We start from the raw sequence: 11,876 nt of genomic DNA, 5'->3' as shown, positions 1-11,876 counted from the left end.
AGGAATGTAGCCATGAACCATCTATATGACACTCACCAAGACCAGCCATAACTAACCACTGAAATTACCAAAGCTTAGGACTTAAAATGATAATACTTGCCTTAGAAATTGCCAACTGTCCCTACTTACATACTAACAGAATCTTTAGCAACTGAATTCATTTTTTCAGGACCAAAAGTTAAATAGTTCCCGAGTACATCATACTGTACAGAGGGCATCAAAGCACTAGTGACAAATGTCAAATGCACATTGGAAAAATCAGAAAAAATGTACAGGAGCTTGGAAAGTAAAGCCATAACATTTAAGTTACTCATTTTAATGTCACACATATTCCAAATCATGTGTAAGAAATCAGACAAGAGAACACACTCCCTGCTGAAATCAGACTTCAACTAGTTTGAGTAAAACAAGGCACTCTGCAAAAAAGATTCCAAAGGTAATTCTAGGGCATCCCATTTGGGATGTGTGTACATACCAAGGTGAGGGTTCTTTTTCAATTTATTCTTCTTTTGTTCACAGAAGAATTCAAGGAATCCAAGGTCTGTAAGTACGAAAGAAAAAAAGTTTGGTTTAAGGAAAAGATCTAGAAAATAGCAATCAAAATGATCAAGGAGAATTGAGACTTGAAATATGTGCCATTGGATAAAAATGAGGTATTCTGAGTGGGAAGTTGATAAAAATCTGCAAGTCACGGAGGCCATGGCTAGAAAGAACATGGACTGCTTCATCACATCTCAAAATGCAAGTATTGTGTCCAACTGAAAAGAAAGCCTATGAAGTATTATTCATTGTCCTTCCCTTCCAAAAAAGAGGTAGAAGATGGTAATAGAAATTCATTTCAGAAATAATAAATTACTAATGATGGACACATTTTAATTTATTAATAGTTTAAGCACTTACTTAGAAAAAGACAAATGAATTTGTGTTTTTCTTATAGGTCTCCATCTGAGAAAAGTGCAAAGTGACAGCAAATTTCTTCTCCAAAAATAATTAGAGACGAGTTCTAAGTTGAGGATGGAACTCCATGGCAGAGTATATTACGTAAACCTGCATAACCATAACACAAAGGTGTAATGTAAAAATAACCAATTTAAAACTGCTTCTTGTTCTGCAAAAGATCTGAATTTAAGGGAACCCCTACCTCATTTGTGATTCTGTGTAGGGATAAGTACCTTAGCTATTGTATAGAAATTAGCATGATTCATATATTGTCCCCAACATCATGTAAACAGGATGACACGGAGTCCAAGTAAAAGATATTGTATGCAAAGAGTGAGTGCCCAGGAAGAATAAAAAGTCCAGAAATCCAGCAAGAATTGCAGAAGCAGGAAGTCACTACAAAGGTTTTGGTTATTCTGCCCAGTGTTAGACTGGAAGCAGACTGTCTTTTCGTGGATTTCTGGTCTTACGGGAGACAGTAACCTACTGTTCACTATTTGTGTTTAGTAGAGAAGTGAAAGTTGAGATGGTCAAACATGGTAAACAATGGTTCTATAAACATATTGCCATTATTCCCAGACTAAAATGGGTATGTAAATTAGGAGGGCATGGGAGGAGGGAAGCATTTTAATTGCAGACAATTGTTTCAGAAGAGCAATAGTAATTGATCCAATTACTGGTTACTCTACAAAATAAATTTAAGAATCATTGTTCAAAATCAAGGTTCAAGAGTCTCACCAAATGAGTGAAACATGACTAAAGTATATTTTAAAAGTAAAATGTGAACCTTACAAGGATTGTTTTATTAAAATGACAGTTATGGAAAACGTGGGGAGATTATGATTAGGAAGGGTGGAGCTAACCATAAATGCGAAGAGAGAGAGCCAAGAGGGAGAGAATGAAATTTAATTCAGAATAGGCAGGAGTCTGGAGCAAGTCAAGCCCTGAGCTCTGGTTATTGTTCCCAAACCATTGTAAAGATAAGCACACTTTATGGAATATTATTCAGCTTTAAAAAAAAAAAAGGAAGTAAATCCTGCCATTTGTGACAATGCGCATGAACTTGGGGGACATTATGCTAAGTGGGAGAAGCCACCTACACAAGGACAAACACTGCATGATTTCTTTTCTACGCAGTATATAACATAGTCAAACTCAGAGCAGAGAACAGAATGGTAGTTGCCAAGGGCTGGGGAGAGGACAAAATGGGGAAGTATATTTCCCGGGTATAGAGTTTCCAATATACAAAATGAATAAATTTTGGAGATCTGCTGTACAACATAGTACCTATAGTTACCAGTACAGTCCTGGTATTGTATGTTTTAAAATATGTTAAGAGGATAGATTTCATGTTAAATGTTCTTACCAAAAAAACAAACAATAAAATTACCAAAGAACACAAGGATATTATTGGAGGTAATCAATATGTTTAGTACCTTGGTTGTGGCAGTGGAATAGTGGGAGTATGTGTATGTCCATACTCATCACGATGCACATATTAAATGTGTACAGTTTTTGTATATCAGTAATACTTTAACAATAAAAAGAAAATACCTTGCTAAGTGCTAAGCTTATTTAGTATTATCAAATGTGTGCATTCTCAGATAGGAGGTGTCCTGTGACATGTATCTGATCCTGTTCTCCAGGCTTCATATCCAGTGCTTCCTCCCATGTATAAATTGCATTCAAATTTAAGTGTTTTACTCATAAGGAATCCAGGAATGTTGCTTTAAAGAAAGATTGCTCAAAATGCAGATATCCTTTAGGAGAAAATCCAAAACTATTTCATATGGAATGGTCATAAAGAAATTCATCATCTATACAGTATGTAATTCATATATTAGACAATGATTTAAAAGAAAGATAAATAACAATTGCAGATTTTTGGAACCAGACTATACTGTAGAGATTTTCAACATTTTTACTCTCACGGTTATCTTTTATTGTAATCATGTCAAGTACACAAATGGTATTTATTAAAATGTTGTTCCATTTTGAAACCATCAATGAGGTACATTATGGGTGAATGTACAATTACCACTAGACTTGACAAATGTTAACAACAGCTCAAAGCCTATGCCACTTCCTTTTCAGATTTCTGGAGGTTGAGCAGAGGGGACAACAGTGCATATAAAGGTGTGCCGATGTCTGCGACCAAGGTGGAAATTACCGATGAACAAAATGTAATCACAGTTTGTATAACCATTCATACATATATTAAGCCACTGTATAATGTTTTGAAAATATGTAAATACAATCTGATTTAATAAAGTAAACATGTCATTTTATTTTCTTAAATGATTGAGATTATATTCATATTGTCACAAATTCCCCGGGTCATTTTACAAACCTCTACCAATGCCAAAACCTAAAAATGAGTATAAAGCTAGCTATACAACACGTTTCAGGGATTTTAAGTGATCCAACATCTCCCTTTGCAGCAAAGAGAGGGCAGTACGCCATTCAGCTTCAGAGTGTCTAAAGCAGAGGCTGGTAAACATTTTCTAGAAAGGGCCAGATAGTAAATATTTTCTTCCTTGTGGGCCATATGATCTGAGCCAGAGCGACTCAACTCTGCTCTTGTATCAGGAAAGCAACAGCTGTGTTCCAACAGAACTTTATTCACAAAAACAGGAGGCAGAAGGGATTTGGCTCATGGGCTGTACTTCCACCTTGAGGTTCATTGTTAGTAGCGATTATTTCTGTTACATTTCAACAAGGCTTATGTATGTGCAGGCATGAGTGATGACATGAATTTTAGAAAAGAATGAGGACATAAGAACTGAAGCAAAATAAGCACAGGAAAATAAGATGAAGGCTAATATAGGTACTAAGTAGCTCTCATATCCTAGAACCCAAAGCAAAGCATGCTGTGTGGCGTAGGTAGAATACTTGTTCTTCAAAGATGTCCATATCCTTCTTCCCAGACCCTATGAATATATTAGGTTACATGTAAAGGGGAGTCTAGGGCTGCAGATGAAATTAAGGTTGCTAATCAGCTGACCTTCAAATAAGGAAATTATTTTGGATAATCTAGGTAAGCCCCATGTAATCACAAGGGGTCCTTTAAATGTGGAAGAGGAAGGTAGGTGATCAAGAACCAGAGTTAGAATCATGACAAAGACTGGAGTGGCTGCTGCTGGCTTTCAAGATGGATGGGGTCCATGAGCCAAGGAATGTGGGCAGCATCTAGGAGCTAGAAAAGGTAAGAAGATGAATTCTCCCTTAGAGCTCCAGGAGGAACAAAGCTCTGCCAACACCTTGATTTTCGCCCAGTGAGAACCATCTCAGACTTATTCTAACCTCCAGAACTGTAAGGTCAGAAATGTGAATTATTTTAATCTACCAATCTTATGGTAGTCTGTTACAGTAACCAGAGGAAATTCATGCATTGGTCCATAATATAAAGTAGAAATCTGTGGTAAGAGGTGTATTATTTAATAATAAATATTACATACTTAACATGGTACCCCCAATGACTATAATGGCAAGTTCCCTGGACTTCTTCTCTGAAACAACACTTATGTAGGCTGAGGGCACAACGGCAAATCACAGCACCTCAAATGCTCTTCTACAAAGAGCCAACACCATGAGAGGTATGTCATTCTCTAAGAGTCTAAAAGTGAGGATCAATCTTAGATTATCTAGAGCAATATTCTTTGAAGTCTGGGATGTTATTACAAGTAAAGAGAAAGAAATTAGTGTTCACATGTGTGTAGGAAAGATAGCTTAAACAAGATTAAACAGTTGTCTTTATGTCGAACTTCTCTGAACTCTTAATATGCTTATGTGAACGTCCAAGAGGATAAGGATATATTCAGGCCATTCTAACTATGAGTCCTTTTTCTTTTCCAGGAATATCAAAAGTCCCATGCCATGCATAACTCATTTTGGAAAACTTTGACCTACAGCAATGGGCAGATCCCACCAACGCTTGGGGAATTTTAGCATGCTCTCCAGTTGTTAAGAAAACTGATGCTTCATGCAGTCAAGTGATTGGTCTCTAAAGCTGCCCCGTGTGATTGATGAACAAAGGTCTCAGCCTGTCATCCATGCTGCAAACATCCAGGAAGAACCTTCCTCTGTTTAGGAGGAGGTCTCCCCCTAAGCAGGGCATGTCTGATATACTAACCCAATGTACTAACCATAAAAGTGGACATTCCTATTCTTGTGAGACACTCACTAGAATAACTATTAAATCTGGTAGCACGTATTTCTCGATTCAAAACTCTTTCTTTAGGAGAGTCCCAAAGTCTATAGCCTTAGCACAAAGGAAAGGAACATAATGTAGGGCGTGTCTTGGTCTAGGCCCACGTGCTGTTCATCACCCGTACCAGAATAGAGCCTTTGTTCACACCCCTGGTGTGAGGGGAGGAGCTTAATTTTTAGCACCCCTGTTTAGAGAAAAAACTGTGATGTTACAAGAGACATTCTATGACTTTTCCTCTAAGTTCTATTTTTTTTTTTAATTTTAATGAGTTTCCAAACTTCTGGATTTTATTACTAGATAAATTGTGTTGTTAAATGCTGAGAATTGAGAGCTAAGCTAAGCTACAAAGTGGCCCCATTGTGTATTTTCAGCTCATGTACAATAAAAAAGGGAAAAACCATCATTAGCATCCTCTTAAGAGTTAGTAACTGTTAATATTAAAGATCACTCTTCTCTTAGGCACCAAAATTTCTACAATATTTGTAGTTTTGTCTTTAAGCAATGAATCTTTTTTTCAATTTAAAACCCCAAATCCAGTTTAACACAAATCAACCCATCTAAAATGATCTAAGAAATATGTGCCAAACAATTGACACTGTTCCAAGATATAATAAATTAAACCTAGAGGTGCAAAGTTAGGAGACATTATCTTAATAATGCTGCATTTCTTCCAACTCAATTTTTCCCATCAAGAAGCAGTTTTTATTCCTCCACCCCTTGAATCTGAGCTTGGTCATGTGATTTTCTTGGCTAATGGGATATTTGCAAATATGATACAAGCAGAGTCTTGAAAAGTGTGTGTTCATGGGGCCTTTTCCTATTTCAGCTGCCACAATGTGAATAACCCCCTCCTAGATGCTAGAGACTTGTGGTCCAGCTGAAAGCTACTACCACACCACACATGTAAGTGAGGCTTTCCTAGACCATCTGCTCCCACTCCAGCCACTGAGCCCCAGGTGAGACCAGCAGCACTGCCCAGCAGACTCTAGCCCAAATCACTAACTTAAAGATTGGTGAGAAAATTCAATCATTGTTGTTTTAAGCCTCTATGATAGGGGGTGGTTTATTACTCATCAATACATTACTAACACACAGACCTATTTTTCCCCCATATCAGACTAAACATTGTAGAAAGAAAAGCACAGAAGAAACTGCAGTTCATAAGTAATTAGATTTCTCACATGTTCATCGACACAGGTTATGTGGGGTCTCTCAGCAAACACAAACTGGAGTGGGTTCTTGCTGCTACTGCTGTTCTTGCTATGCAGCCTAGTCAGTCAAAACGAGTATTCTCTAGAAATGGTCCAGGTGGTATTCCCTTCTATTTTCTAGGAACTAGCCTAGAAAAATCTGTTATATCAGTAAACCTCAAGAAGTTCCATCATCTTCTTCCACAACTGAATAAAAAAGCCCAAGACTGTGCTAAAAGCCAAGTATTATAAAATTTCTATCAAAATATTGGCTGAAGAGGCCCAATGAGTTTAAATATTACTACTCATGAAAGAGTAATATTACCTTCCATCTTGAGAGTACAAAAATTAGGACTATGAGCTTTCAAATAAGACAGATATGAATTCAAATCCTGGCTCCACCACTCAACAGCTGGAAAACTTGAGTACTAACAATAGTTACAATAATAGCTAACATTTATTAAGTTACCAAATATTACACCTAATAAGCAATACTACATAATCCTTACAATAACTCTAGAGGACAGGTTCTATTCATATTCCCACTTCTACACTGAAGTTTGAAGAGATTAAATGACTTCCCAAGAAAACACACCTGGTACATGGTGAAGCTTGTATTTGAACGCAGGCATTATGATTCCAGAGAGTATCTTCTTTACCATTTTGACATACTGTCTCTCAAGTTATATAATCAAGTCACTCATTCTTTATTAACTTTTCATTTATTGAGTTAGTGATTCATCGATTTAATCATTCTAAAAATATTTAAGGAGTATTTCTTCCATGCAAGAGATTTGAAGTGCTGGGGAATCAATGGTAATGTGGTCCCTATCTCAGTAGAGTTTCTAGTTTAGTGGATAAAGGAGATGCAGATCAAATAACCCAGCCTCTCTTTATATCAGCACACTCTGTACCTTATTTTTAGACCAACATTTTTCTACTGGAGATTCATGTCACTCCTTTGCCTGAGATTCTTCTTCAGGATCCTGCTGGTTTTAAAATGTGTCCACAGATTATTCAACATTCCTCCCTTCAAGAAGTGAAACTTAATTTTCCTCTTTTAAGTGTGGACTGGACTTACTGACTCGCTTCTAATGAATAGAATGTGGTAGAAGTGACAGCGCGTATGGAAGACATGGCTGGGGAGAAGAGGTAGCAACTCTCTCCTAAAACTTAGAGTATCATCTCTTGAGAGACTGCTAGAGATCAGTGCAATCTTCAAATGGAAAGCTGTAGAGGGGACCTGGTGGATCAGGCTGGGAGTTGCATTAATTCCTTTTCATATAAATAAATCTAGCCAGATGTATGGCTAGACCCCAACTAAATGGAGGTTTTATTTCATCTCTTAATTATGGCAATTCTGGGAAGCTGAGAGGAGAAGGAAATGAATTTAAGGAAGATTTCAAAGTTGTAAATAATTTTAAAGGATCAGAAGACTTCAACACACTAATAATAAAGGTCACTTCTCTCTCTCGCCATATATATATATATAGGACATCCTGCAGCTTTACTTATTCTTGAAATCATAACAACAAAATTATAGATTGACATGAGTAATGTCTGAGCCATAAGAAAATTGAGAAGTACAGAAATGTCTCACCCAATCTCTGTATATTTTTAATTGCAAGAACTACTCTTCCCAAGGAAAAAGTAATTACTGCCATTCCTCAGTTGAATTACAGTGCCATATCTTTGTCCAAGTGCAAATGCTTTGGTCTATATGTTAAAGTTTGCAATCGAACACTTTACCCATCTGATTTTAAGGGGAATGTGAATTAGATGAGGTTTTTCATAGTGAGAATTTCAATGAAAATATGCCATTTCATTTCCAGAGCATCAGTGCTTAATTGTCTAATTATTCCTGGCATGAAAGAAATGAAGTTAACATATGGTTAAGGTAGAAAGGCAAGCAGAATGAGCTCCCAATGAAAAAAAAATGTTTTGAATTGTAGAAAAAGTTTTGAACTGTGCCATTTCATTTTGGCTGGCAAACAATAAGACACTTAACATGTGAAATTAGACCCATTGAAAAAACTAAAGAGTATTGTAGATGAATGCCAAGTTGTTCAGTAAGAAATCACAAAAAATTTGGCAAGAGCTACAATTCACTTGAGGACTCCACAGGTCTCAGAAAGTAAAGTTAGCAGTAACTACTCAGCAATCGGGAAAGAAAAGAAGGACTTCTATGAGGACAGAGAGCCCTTGAGTTCTATCAGCTTATAATAAATAGCATTTCAAAAGTAGCACTTTTCAGAGATAATATATAAATATTTTAAGTAGTGAAGCATAGGTGTGGGCTATTTTTTCCTGTACTATGTCCAGAAAATCTGCACATACACATCAAATTCTGCATCTAGGGAATCTGTTTTATTGTGATGTTTGCATTTTTAAACAATGTGCCTGACCTATTTGGAGGTTAATATAAGTAAGTGGAGCCTATTTGCTGTTTATTATTTATAGAAGATTCACTTTGGATTAGGGCTTCTCAAGACATTTGTGTTTGCGCTACATCATGAAGTTTTCCTGGAGAGCTCCCAACACTGTAGCAGGCAAGAAAATGACAAGTGAGAATACAGACAAACCTATATCCTGCACTAAAAAGGGTAAGATGAAAGTCAAGCTCTTTCCTCCTTGTAAAGGCCACAGTGGGCTTGTCTAATAAGCACAAACTTGGGCTCCTAGAGTCTTATAAAGGAAAGCCCTGCAAGTCAGTGCAAAAGGTTCTTCTCTTCAGAGGATCTCATCTACAACATACAAAATAAAATGTCTGTCTTCCATTTATGAGATTTTCTTACAATTCCTTTGCTTGTCTTACACCTACTGAACGAAGCAACCTCTGAGTTTACATGTCTCAGGACTGATTATAAAACACCTACAAATGGCTCCCAAGATGAAATAAAGAAAAATAAATTATAAATGAATTAGTGCTAAGTGAGTTCTGCTATCAACATTGTCTTGTAGGCTACTTCTGGACAAGGTGACAGCTCCATTTCTACAGACTCAAATAACCACGAAAGTTTTAATACTTACATTTTGCAGGTTCTTTTGGTTTTGAAGGGATAAATTCTGAGAGCAAGGATGGCCCCTCTGAGTAGCTTTCCCAGTGATTGTGCTGGGAATATGAACTTCTCTCAATGGAAATCAGCCCCATCGCCCACTGCATCTCTCTTTTTTCATTATGGTAATGAATGCTGGAAGCTTTCCAAAATACAAAGCCAACTTGACAGTGACAAATATGAAGCAAAGGCCACACGATGATTAAGTCACTTACTGACCAATGGAAAAAACAGCCATGGTTGACCCAAGAGTTAGAAAAGCCAAGCATTTCACTAAGCTGAGGAAGTTCAGATCCATGGCATGGCTGTTATAAGAGGTGAGAGAGATTTGTTCAGATCAACAACTCTGCCTTATTACTGCAGAGCTATTTATACAGGTGATTAAAAAAGAGCCATATATTTCTGTCAAGAGAATGAGATGAAATAACCTTTTTAAAGCACTTAATACGGTCTGATGCCTAGGTCGCAGCAGGTGCTCAATAAATGCCTGATTCCTCTTCTCTCCCCTGACTCTATGATACCCGTTGGTCTCAGCATCCCCACTGCCTTCTAACATGCTTATCTGCTTATCCTTAAGCTCTCCAGGAAGGAATCAGTTGGACAAGAGGTCAGAGCAACAAAGTAAACATACAGGAATGGCAAAGGAAAGGAAGTGGAAACCAAATCATGTCATGAGATCACTCAAAGTTGATCTGGCTATAGTTTATGTTATCCCAAAAGCAGACCTTGCGGCAAAGATAAGAATACAAGTAGTTTATTTGGGAAGTGATCTGGGGAAAAATCTGCAGGCATGAGACATGGAAGGGCTGGAGGTAACAAGGGTGCATTATTGAGTTACTGGGCAATTGGAGCTTAAACCCACAGAGGGCTCTGGGAGATGATGTATTACATGCCCCATAGTTACTCTAACCAAGGGAAGAAGGAGGGTGTATCACCAAACCTTCATTTGTCAATGCTTGATGGTTGCTTCCAGTGCCATCAACTCTCTGGCAATTTTGGCTTGCCGTACTTGCTGGCCCAGTTGAGCACAAAATCAGAAAAAAATATCCTCTGGCAGAGAGTCACAGCTGTTCTCAATAAGGAGCCTTCAGCGTCAAGAGGTAAGTGCCCATAGGACGTAGGCGGGGCGCATCAGGGTCTGCCAAAGTGACTAATATGGTTTTCAAAGTGTAGAAGAAGTTGAAATACGGAGTAGCACCTTGAGATTAGTCCTGAACTTAACACTCAGACTCTTGACACTTGCATGGTGGCTGTTAGGATCACCATTAGCCAAGACGATAGTATGATGAGCTGAGAATTTGGAACTGAACAGTCATCGATTAAAAAATACCTTAAGCTATTTTTTTTAACTCTTATCAACTATTCAATCTGGAAAACTCCTCATACAAATTGGTTTTTAAGACAAACCAACAGGAACTGGATGTAGTATATTGCTGAGCTCTAAATTCATTGCTTTCCTGTGTGTGGGTTTGTAAGTAATGTCAGCCTTATCAAAACTACCAGATTTGTGAACATAGTAAATGGAGGTCTGATCCATTCTCTAGTCACTTTCCTTCTCCCACAGCAATCCTGCACAAAAGACCTTTCTTAATTTCCATTTATCCATTTGACTTCTGGTTTTCATATCTTCAGTCTTTCCAGAGACATCTAGAAATAGTGAAAAGACTATTTAAACGTAAGTTGTAAGGAATAAAATGTTGGTAAACTCCAAGCTTACCTTGCACAATAATCAATAGTGACCATTATACCTCTCATGTAGCAATTAATTCTAATAGCAGCAATCTGCTTCCAGACCATCAAAAAGGGACACAATAGTCAATGAAGAAAAGAAAGGAAAAAAGAAAAACAAGTAGGAAAAAAGGAAGGTTTAATTATTTATAAAAACTTTGCTGGAGAAATAAAGAATGGAAATAAATGTGCCTTAACTGAAATAACGCTTAGAAAAACCAATTCTGAGATCACTTATTGCTGGTTTTTCAAGACAGAACTATTCTGTGGAGTTAGGAAAATGCATGTTTCTGAATTTAACTCTTCTATTTACACACTAAGAAATAATCAGAAAACTAGAGATTACGTAAATGTTATGAGGTGCACGGTGTTTAAAATATAAAACTTTAGAAATCATCAATTTTCTTCAAAACTTCATGTATATTTAAACCAAAATGGACCATGGTTTAAAAATACAGATGCAAAATGCTTTGTTTAGCATATACAGTCAACCCTCCATAACCTTGTGTTCTGAATTCATAGGTTCCCCATCCACAGATTCAATCAACTTCAGATCAATATAAACAAGGGAAAATAGTTCAGAAAATTCCAAAAAACAAAACTTGAATTTGCCACATGCCAGCAACTGTTTACAGAGCATTTACATTGTACATTAATACATAGCATTACCTTGTACATTATAAGTAATCTAGAAATGATTTAAAGTATCTGATAGCATATTTTAAAGTGCATGGGTTATATGAAAATACTATG

General features: G+C 37.0%; 1 long non-coding RNA gene across 1 annotated transcript in view; it reads right to left on the bottom strand.

Annotated features, from left to right (window-relative positions):
• Positions 1-479: 479 nt before the first annotated feature.
• Positions 480-11,876, bottom strand: part of LOC116665794 — a 489,125-nt gene continuing 477,728 nt past the window's right edge. The window contains exon 3 of the long non-coding RNA XR_004322484.1: positions 480-541. This is a non-coding gene — a long non-coding RNA (uncharacterized LOC116665794). The remainder of the gene's footprint in view (positions 542-11,876) is intronic.

The sequence above is a fragment of the Camelus ferus genome, chromosome 9, assembly GCF_009834535.1.
Source record: "Camelus ferus isolate YT-003-E chromosome 9, BCGSAC_Cfer_1.0, whole genome shotgun sequence".
Lineage (NCBI taxonomy): Eukaryota > Metazoa > Chordata > Mammalia > Artiodactyla > Camelidae > Camelus > Camelus ferus.
Note: the sequence above shows the minus strand (reverse complement) of the source record. Positions and strands in the feature narration are given on the sequence as shown.